Raw genomic sequence first — 9,637 nt, forward strand, 5'->3', positions numbered from 1 at the left:
TGGACTCTGAGGGACTTTCCTGCTCTCCACTGAGCCTACACAAGCCATATAAATTGTAAATCCCAGTAAGTGCTGCAATTGTAATATCCAGTCCCATGGGCTCTGGCCAAACCTAGAAAACTGGAAAGGATGGAAACCCCAAGCTATGACTCACCAATGCAGGACCTACAGGGACAGGTCAGGGATCCTGTGGAGCTGGTGGTCAGCAGTGCAGGAGGCAGGGAAGGATCTGGAAGACAGCACATCCCAACACCCTGAGGAGTTCAGGCAGCTCCCTCACTTAGAATCCACAGAGCATCCTCCCTCCCTGCTGCCCTGGCCAAGGGCAACACAGGGAACAGGGAATCCCAGGGGCAAATCAGAAGAGTCCTTGGTATTTGTTTTATTCCAACCAGTACCAATTGCTGGTCACTGATTCCAGGATTGACAGTAAGAAGGGAAGATCCTCATCACAGCACCAGACTCATCAGCATATCCATGAAAAGGGAGATCAGGGATAGGACAAAGAAGAAAGGATGGTGAATGGACAAGGGGTTGCAAGGAAACTCCAGCCCTTCTTCCCAGGGCCAGTGTGGGCACAAATCACCAACTCACACCCCACAGATTCATGGGGGAAGAGACTTGCACTTATTTTCCAGGTCCAAGGTTAAGAAGCCAGTTTAAGAAATTTGTCAGTAGTTTTCTTAACAACAAATGGCTCCATCTCACAGCAGCTCTGCTCCTTGTTATGTCTGCAGGTGAGCTGGTGGTAATTCCATGTGGAAGCAGCTCCTGTGCCTGGTCCCACAGAGCTGTGAATGCTCCCTGCTTTTGTTCAAGTAGAGTAGGATGCCCTATCCTACCATCCCTAATACCACACCCCCTACTCCATACAACTCCCTTTTCCCAAAAATACCAAAGCCTGCTGCGACATCCATCCTGCCTCTCCTGCAAACTCAGGACCTCAGCTCCCCCTCATTAGCGAGTCCCTGGTTGTTTGTGACCATCAGGAACCTTCCCTGGGATGTTTCGAACTGTGGGGCACCTGTGGGAGGTCCAAGCTCTGCAGAGCATGGAGAGCTTGGAGAGGTCCTATGGTTTTGCTGTGACCCTCCACGGAAAATTCAAGGTCTTTTGGAAGACACAGTGTAGTGGTCAGGGATGGGATGGGATGGGATGGGATGGGATGGGATGGGATGGGATGGGATGGGATGGGATGGGATGGGATGGAGACACGATATGATGGGATTAGGTGGATGGGAGAGGCAGGATAGGATGGGATGGGATGGGACGGAATGAGATGAGATGGGAATGAGGATGGGATGTTCTCCCACCATACCACCAAACCCTGATCTATAGTACACCCCACAGAGAGGAGTATCAGTGAGATGGCTCCACCTCCATTGCCCCCCAGGCTGCCAGCCCCCCTTGTGCTGGAGGGAAGTCCCCTTCCCTCCACTGAGGATGCAGCAACTCCTGCACCATCGGGATCCACTTTGTTCCGAGGTTCTGGGCACCGCCGCTCCTTGTGCAGGGAGAGAGGGATCCTCCCCTGACCTGTGTTCCCATCATCCGCCTGCCCAGGTGCTCCATGCAGACAGAGGTAACGATTTTAGTGTCCCAGTGAACACGCTGTCAGGATGCATCAGCCTCAAAGGGCAGCCTTCAGAGCTGCCTTCTCCTCCCAGGCGCCTGGGCGAGGAAAACCAATTCCAGCTCCTTGCGCACGCGCGCACACACACACACCCCCTGTGTCACCGGTTCCTGTGATTTTCTTTTAACTAAAAATCCTTGTGAACTCTGCTCGTGAGGAGGGGGAGGCAACAAGCCCGGGGTGGGGGTCGGAGGGGAGGTGCTGCTGGGCTGGCAGGGGGCAGCGCCATGGGCAGAGCCCGGTGATGCGAGGGGAACCGAGCAATGGGGAGCCATCCGGAGCCTGGGCAGAGATGAGCTGAGAAAAGCCATGATCAGAGCTGACATCTGCCCCCTGGGCGGATACCTAATGAGCAGAGACATTGTCCATTTGCGGAGAGAGGGAAAGTTAAAAGATTTTCAGAGCTGACACCTGGCAACCTCCATTGGTGTTCCTGACCAAGCAGCAGGGGAAGGGGAACAATGGTGGGGGCTGGAACCGGTCAGCCCCGGGCTCTGCAGGGCTGGCTGAGTCGGATGGTCAAGGGGTTGACATCTCATCAGCTCATCTATGCTGCCCAAATCTCCCCTGCTTGTGATTTCTGACACCTTAGAAGAGAAACTCGTGCTTTCTGGGAGCTGAGGGAGGTCTGTCCCATTCAGCCCCATACCTCAGGAAAAGGCAGCAGCATGGCAGGGAGCACATTCCTGCGTCCAGTAGCACACCAGACCTGCTCTAGGCTGGGATCTGGGCACAGGCAAAGGCTCCTTGTGTCCCATGGTCTCCACATCACGGGAGTAGGATGGCACACCAGCCCCCAGTGTCACCCAGTAGCCCCCACACTTCCACAAACATAGTTCCGCCAGTCTCTATACATCCAGCCTCCCTAAGCCCACTTGTCACAAGCTCTTCCCTAACTCACCTACCTCCAGCCTCCTCCCTAACCACCACCTTCACTGGTGATGAGACAGGAGCGATGGAGCAGGAGAGGGGAGAGCCCTGTATTGCCCCTATCACTTCCCAGCTTTCTCCTCAGGAAAACTTGGCTCTAGAAGTACTTGTGAGCCACCAAACACCCCCATTCTCTGCCAAATCCCACAGGGAGATGCTATTCTCCCCCCACCTGCCTTGCTTGCTTTCCTAAAGGCCAAGTGGATTTACAGGAAAATCATCTCCCTGCAACTATCCTGGCTGAAAGGGGAGATCCTAGAGCATCCTCAAGCCTTTCCACCAGCCTAAAAAGCAGCTCAAAAACGCTGACATTACTCCCCATGGTTTTCACCAGCTCCATCAACAAACAGTTTTGAGTCTTAACCCATTACAAGCGTGACTTTCACCTGCCTGGCTCCAGGGATTTTTGCTCCTTTCTAACAAATATAGCCAGAACCACCCAAAAGAAGGATGCAGCCCTTTCCCTGGGATGCCTACGACTCCAAACAGCAGCTGGGCTCAGGCTGCTCCTCCCTGGCACTCGCTGACCTGTTGGGCTCGAGCAGATGGAGCAGCCACAAATCCCCCTGTAAGCCAGGGAAAGGCTAATCTCCTAGAGGACAAATCGTTTGGCAAGGGGGGGAAGCTCAACATTCAACATTCTCCTCCCTCATCGGGCAAACCCAGCAGCACCCAGCATACCCAGACAGATCACAGCATCCCCAAGGGCAGTGAAGGCACCAGGACTCTGGGTACCTGGCAGGGGACCTGGTTTGGGGACAAGCAGATATTTAGGTCACAGCAAGCTAGGCTTTGCATTTCCTGCACAGGGAGACATGGCAGCTGGTGTCTCTGTGGAAAATCACATCTGGTGAGATTTTGAAACTTCCAAAATGCTCCCCAGCCATGAAGGGTTGTTCAAGACTAAGAGGTCCTTGGTGGGTGTGGGAAGCCGGAGGAACAGCCACTGGGATGAGGTGGATTACCCACAGTGAAATGGTCCTTCCTCACGGTTGGAGGAGGATTAAGTCCACTGAAGTGGGTTAGTCCAGGTCCACAGGATGGGATCTGGAGAGCCAAACACACTCTCTCCAGAACACAGACATCCCCAGAAAGAATGGGAATGACATCATGTCAATGTCAAAGCAGATCCCAACATGGACATCACCCGCAGCTATGCCCACCCCATGTCCTTCAGAAAGGCGTTTCTGCCCCAAAGACCCCAAACCAGAGGTCAGCCCAAGGACACACAGCCTGGTCCTGCTCCTGGGGCTATCTACAAGCACCAACCCTCTCCAACTCAATTTCCTCCAGCTCCAGAGGCCACGGAGAGTGAGAAGGTCAGCAAATTTCATGCCACCCTTCATTCTTCTGGGATGTGTTTTTTATTCTCTCCTCCTTTCTTTCTTGCATCCCCTCTTCCCCTGCCTAAGGGCAGGAAAACTCCTCCTGTGTGCTGGCAAGGGACAAATGTCTCACCAGATATTGTCAGCCCTACTCAGAAAACTCTGAGGTGGGAGAGCTGATGAAGACAGGCATGAGAGCTCTCAGAAACGCTTGGAAGGAAGACGCTGCAGCCCAGGGGAGGATGGAAAAAGTACAGGCTGGGATGTGGGGCATCTAGGTTTGGATTGCACCCTGCACCTCGGATGGAGGATCATGGATGGCGAGCAGAGCCTGGGGAAGCCCTGATGAGATGTGACACACACCAGTATGGCACAGCATCAGTGCCACCTCTCTGGGTGCCACTGCACATCCAAAAGAACAGCCTGGGACAGAGGCTGAGGTTGAGCCAATGGTGTGTCCCTAGGGACCACAGCCATTCAAGCATTTCAAGCAATTTCAAGGTCCTCACTAATTCATCCCCATGCCCTGGAGGGGAGTTTTGGGGAAAATCCCAAAATTTCCCAGAGGGAACCGCAGAAAAACCTGTTTTCCAGGTGAGGAAACTGAGTCACAGAGGAAATCACCATGGACAGGTTTGCCTGCCTCATGGAGTCACACTGTCCCAGGGAAGGGCTTCATTTCCCAGATCCCCTGGGCTCATGTCATCATGCCCTGCCTTCATGTTATCAGTCAAATAAAAGCCTTTAAACAGGGATTTGTTTCCGTATTTTGAGGAAAGCTTAGAAGCACAGAGTGAATGAGCATCTCTGGAGGTCTCTGGCCCAGCTCCCACCCTGAGCAGGGTTACTCCAGAGACAGATTAAGCTGCCGGGCATGAAATGAAACTCCACCTGAAACCTCAAAACTTTCCCCAAGCCCTCCATTTTCCGCCTGCACCACGAGGACATGTTGCCTGGATGCCCTCACACACTGCCATCACAATGGGCAGCAGGAGCCTCATCACAAATCATCACCTGCATAAAAGGGAACCACTCCATGGTGGTGCCCACAGTGATGACATCCCCATGCCCACGGTTCTGATCCCATGCCCAAAGCAGTGTCCAGCCTGGAACAGCCACCAGCCTGCATGACCTGTGCCAGGGGGGAGCATGGCGCCATCACCTCAAGAGTCCCCTGGACAGCCCCAGGCCTGCAGTGGGGCCAGTCACACCTCCTCACCTCCAGAGTGGGTTGCAGGCACACCACAATGTGGAGGCACATCTGGCAGTGCTGGGAGGGTGAAGCTGCAGCTGGATGAGTGCCTTCTTCCCTGTGGAATAAAGGGATGAGAGTCCATTACGGGGCAAATGCATCCTCCAAACGATGTGCCCCGCCCCCCCACAGCAGGTCCCCATCCTGGGGACACTCACACAAGCACCTGAACCCATGCCAGAGATGTCACCACCACAATTCGCTCAGGACAAAGAAGTCCTAGATGCAGTTTTTCCCAGCCCAGCTAGCCAGAGTCCTCTAAGGTATGATCAGAGGCCTCCGAGGCACTTGGATTTTCAGGAAATCATCACCTTGTGCTGGCAGAGTAGGGACAAAAGGGTTTGCTCCTTGGTGGCAGGGATGCATGAGTCATCCTCTAGCCTGATGCCCTTGAAACAGAGCCAAAAAAGCTTTTACCCAAAGTAGCCAGCAGTAGGATATCAGAGCAGGAGTTCCAGGATTAACCCTTTCCTGGCGGAAGCTGGCTGGCTGCCCTCCCATGTAGATTCTTTCTCCTCCTCTGCTCAGTGCTGGGTTTTCCCACTGTGTGCATGCACCAGGTTGATGGACACGATGCCAACACTGCCCTGGCAAGGGCAGGGAGGGGGACATGCCATGAGACCCCAGTGATGGGCTGCTGCCAAACCAAATGGGGTTGGAAATGCAGGCCCCCCAAACGGGTAACGGCATTTCTCTTCCACATGTCCCACCACAAAGCCTACCCAGCAAATAGGAAAATGTTTGGGGTCCACAGAGGGAAAACACAACTGAAAAAAATAAGGTGGAAAATTTGAAGCTCTTTATTTCACTGTTCTGGGGGAAAGGCTCTTGATTCCTGCACTCCTGAGTCCTTCTATCATTTTGGAGCCCACCAACCATCTGCAGCTCTGATGGAATCCTCATTGTCAGGTGTGCCAAGATTTGATGGGCTTTCCACAAAACAGTAGGAAGTAGCCTCCTTGACAGAAAACAGCCCCTTGGGGACAGGTGGGAATTTCTGTGCTAAAAGGAGTTTTTCCTCCCTGCAGGCAGGCAGAGAGGTGCCAGCACCCAACTCTCCTGCCAACCTGATGACAATGGACCTACTTCTGCAGCATGGAAAGGTGGAAGCTTCAAACCATGGCCGTGGCAGCGGGCACGAGCATCACTGAGCTGGGACAGGGCAAGAGGATGGAGGATGCTGCTCCTTGCCCAGGGGTGGGAATGAAGGATCCACCCAGGAGTGGTTGCAGTGCTGCAGCCTTGCTGTACAGGGCCCCAAAACATGCCCAGCTTCTCCTGGGGCCATCATAAGGAGAAGGGAAAGGTGCTGGGGGTCATATTGGTACCCACTAATCTGGGCTGAAGCCTCCTGCCACAACCCCATGGGGCCAAGCATCACTTGACCCACCCCAGCAATCTGGCAGTGTTTTGGTATCTGCATGGACCTGCCCAGGGCATCTAAAGTGAGCTCAGACAGGGATTTCCCTCTTGAATACTCCCACAGGCCATTATGGAAATGCTCCTTGAAAGCCTGGATCAGGTCATGGAGATTTTGAGTGGTTTCTTCATCTTCCGCAGTGTTCTCCATCCCCTGTTTACAGTCTGCACCAGGGGCTGCTGAGCGTCCCCTCCACCTGGGGGATCCCTGTGACTCTGCCAGCCCACCCCAGACCCGGGGTGCAGTGTGCTGTGTCTCCCACCAGGACCACCCACTCCCTTGTACTGCATCCCTCAGGATGCACCAATGCTCTCTGCTCTCCTAAGGATGGGCAGCATGAACCGTCCAGGCCTGGAAAGCCTGGAACACCCACTCCATACCACAGCAACGGGCATTCCCCCAACACTCTCAGCACCAGGGCCACCACAGCCCCGAGCTGCCCTACCTGCCCTGGCTGCCTTCAGGACTGGGGAAACCCCTGCAGCGCTTCCCAGGGGGCCAAGCAGCATCCGCATGGGGTGGGGATCTCTGCAGTGTCAGAGGATGCTGCACTGGCCGGGCTGCTGCACAGACCCCTCCTCAGGATGGGTCTCACCCAGAGCCTGGGAAGACCTGCTGAAAGGAGGTGGACAATAAACACTACCCCAGGAACCACAGTTGAATAAACTAAGCCCTCCTGAGCCCACTCCATGTGATGAGAGGTGGGGGCTCCAGTGGGGAGCAATCCCAGTGCAGGAGAGCCACTGTTCCCTCGAGGTACATGTTGAAGAACCCGCTTAGGGACTGGTTAGTAGGGACTGGTTAGTCAGTAGTGACTGAGTAGGTGGCAGCCCTGCCTTGTGGCAGGGGCTAAAAAAAAAAAGAAAAACAGCAAATAGAACAAAAACCTAAAACACTCTGTGATTCTATGGTGATTCTGATTTCAGAGGAAGGACAGAAAAGTCCTGCCTGGGGAAATGGGCTTCTAGGAGATATCCACCCAGCTACAGAAGTTTGGAGGCCAGGGACCCTTTTTCCTCCCAGCACCGATGCTGTGGCACCCTTTGTGACCACCACAACTCGAGCACGGGCTCATAAATGACCACAAGCCTGACACTCGTGAGACCCCATGGGTACAGCAGCCAGGGCTCAGAAAAACACCGTGGGACTCCTCGGAATGTTCCCACCCAAAGCCATGCAGTATCCCCGCCGTGACACCCATCCCCATGCACACTTCTCCTAGCAGTGGCAAGTGGGGGAGGTCGGAAAGCCACTTCCCTTGGAGACCCCCCACTTATCCCCAAGCGGGGACAGCACTTTGGGAATATTTCAGCAGAGCTCCCAAGGCTGGGAGCTAGGGACCGAAAACTCCCAACAGCCTGGCAGAGCCGCCCAGCCGGGAAGGCGGCAGGACACCGGGGCACCCCCTGCGGACGGGGGGGACACGGGGACAGGGTCAGTGGGTGCCCGCCCTCCGCTCCCCGGAGTGATGCCGCACCGGGAGCCGCCTCGCCCCGATGCTGCCGCCACCACAGCCACCCTCCATCCCAGCTCCAGGTGCTGGGGTGCCCCTGCGGGACCGGGAGCTCTGTCCCGGGCGCCCCACGCCCAGAAGACACTCCTGGGAGAAGGCAAAGCCCTACCTGTGTCCGGACGGACGGACGGCCGGCTGGGGCAGGGCGGGGAGCGGCAGGGCTGGCTCAGGGCCGGCGGCAGCCGGAGCCCAGCGGGAGCGCCCAGCCCTGCCCGCCACCCGCCCGGCTCTGCCCGGCCCCCCGACTTCCTGCCCCTGCCCCGTCCCTTCCCGTCCCAGACCCAGTGCCTGCCCCTGTTCCTGTCTCTACACCGGCTCCTTCCCTGACCCAGCTCCTCCTCTAGCCCTTGTTCCTGCCCCAGCCCTCCGCTGTCCTCTCCCTAATACAGCCCCTGCCCCTGTTCCTGCCCCTAAACCGGCTCGTCCGTCCCAGCTCCTGCTTTTCTCCCTACTCAAGTCACTACTCCTGCTCCGGTCCCTTCACTGTCCACGCCCCACTACAGCCGCTGCTCCTGCCCCCACCCAGCCCCTGCTGGGGGAAGTCCCAGGTGATTCTGCCCCCGGGTGCTAGCACTGTCCGGGTGCCCAGCATCGCCCCGGACCCCCACCCTGCGGAGCTCCTGCGCCCGGACCCGGCTGCGCTTAAAGGCGGGACGTAACCCTGCCACCATCCTGGCCATCGGGGATGGACAGACAGGTCCCACCTGCCCGAGGCAGGGACAGAGTGGGGACATGGAGGTGGCGGACACGTCTGCTGGGGTCTGGCCACCCTCCCCAGGACCACCTGGGGGGCTCAATGGGGCTGGAAGCCTCTGGGTGGGAATATCCAGGGCTGCCTGGACTTTACAGGCTGGCTTGGGTGGGGCTGGGGCTTGTGTGTGTGACAGTCCCCGGACATCTGGGATCCTGCTGCCGCACTTCCAGGCGGGAACATATAAATATTTCAGCAGAATAGCCGAGCCCTGTCAGCTTGCATTTGCTTCTGGAAGGGTGAGCGCTGGGAAAGGGGGAGGGGGGAAAGGCGGGGAGAGAAGATGCCCTCGGAAGATACGCTCGGAGATGCGTCATCTCCCGGGAGATGGGGCACCAGCTCCGGGGCCCGATTCTCGGGGGGCTCCTCCTCCTCTAGGGATGCTCTTCCCTCCGGGAGAAGTGCACGGCCATGCTCCAACCCCTCCTGGTCCTGATGGCCGGACTCACCCCATAGGCAGCTCTCGAGGGCTGCTGCCAGGCTGGGCGGAGGGGATGAGAACTTTCGGGAGTTCTGCTTGGAGCACAGCGGGCAAATGTTCGGGACCCTCTGGGATGCGGCACAGCGCAGACTGGAAGAAATCCACCCCCAGGAAACAAATAAATCCAAGCAGCCATGGGCATCATAAATCAGCGGAGGGAACCAAGGCGGGGGCAGCGTTCCCCAGGGCCCGCAGCCCAGAGATGGGCGAGGAGCTGGCCCCGGCTGAGGGCAATGGGAAGGGGGGGTCCTTCAGGCCCTGCCGATGTTTTCGGAAGAGGACTTGTGCCCGTATGGGACACGCATGTGCCGACGCAGCTCCGTCCAAGGGGC

General features: G+C 56.7%; 1 protein-coding gene across 23 annotated transcripts in view; it reads right to left on the reverse strand.

Moving 5' to 3' along the window:
- Positions 1–9,554, reverse strand: part of PCBP3 (poly(rC) binding protein 3) — a 54,025-nt gene extending 44,471 nt beyond the window's left edge. For 19 of the 23 annotated variants that reach the window (XM_033065195.1, XM_033065194.1, XM_033065187.1 and 16 more), the window contains exons 1-2: positions 8,183–8,268; positions 5,108–5,198 (exon numbers count right to left, since the gene is read on the reverse strand). The gene's annotated coding sequence lies outside the window, so the exon portion shown is untranslated. Of the gene's footprint in view, positions 1–154; positions 230–5,107; positions 5,199–7,005; positions 7,384–8,182; positions 8,269–9,273 lie in introns of those variants that run through there. The other 4 variants (XM_033065180.1, XM_033065176.1, XM_033065174.2 and 1 more) reach the window with 3 other exon arrangements.
- Positions 9,555–9,637: the final 83 nt, after the last annotated feature.

This window comes from Catharus ustulatus, chromosome 7, assembly GCF_009819885.2.
Source record: "Catharus ustulatus isolate bCatUst1 chromosome 7, bCatUst1.pri.v2, whole genome shotgun sequence".
NCBI classification, from domain to species: domain Eukaryota; kingdom Metazoa; phylum Chordata; class Aves; order Passeriformes; family Turdidae; genus Catharus; species Catharus ustulatus.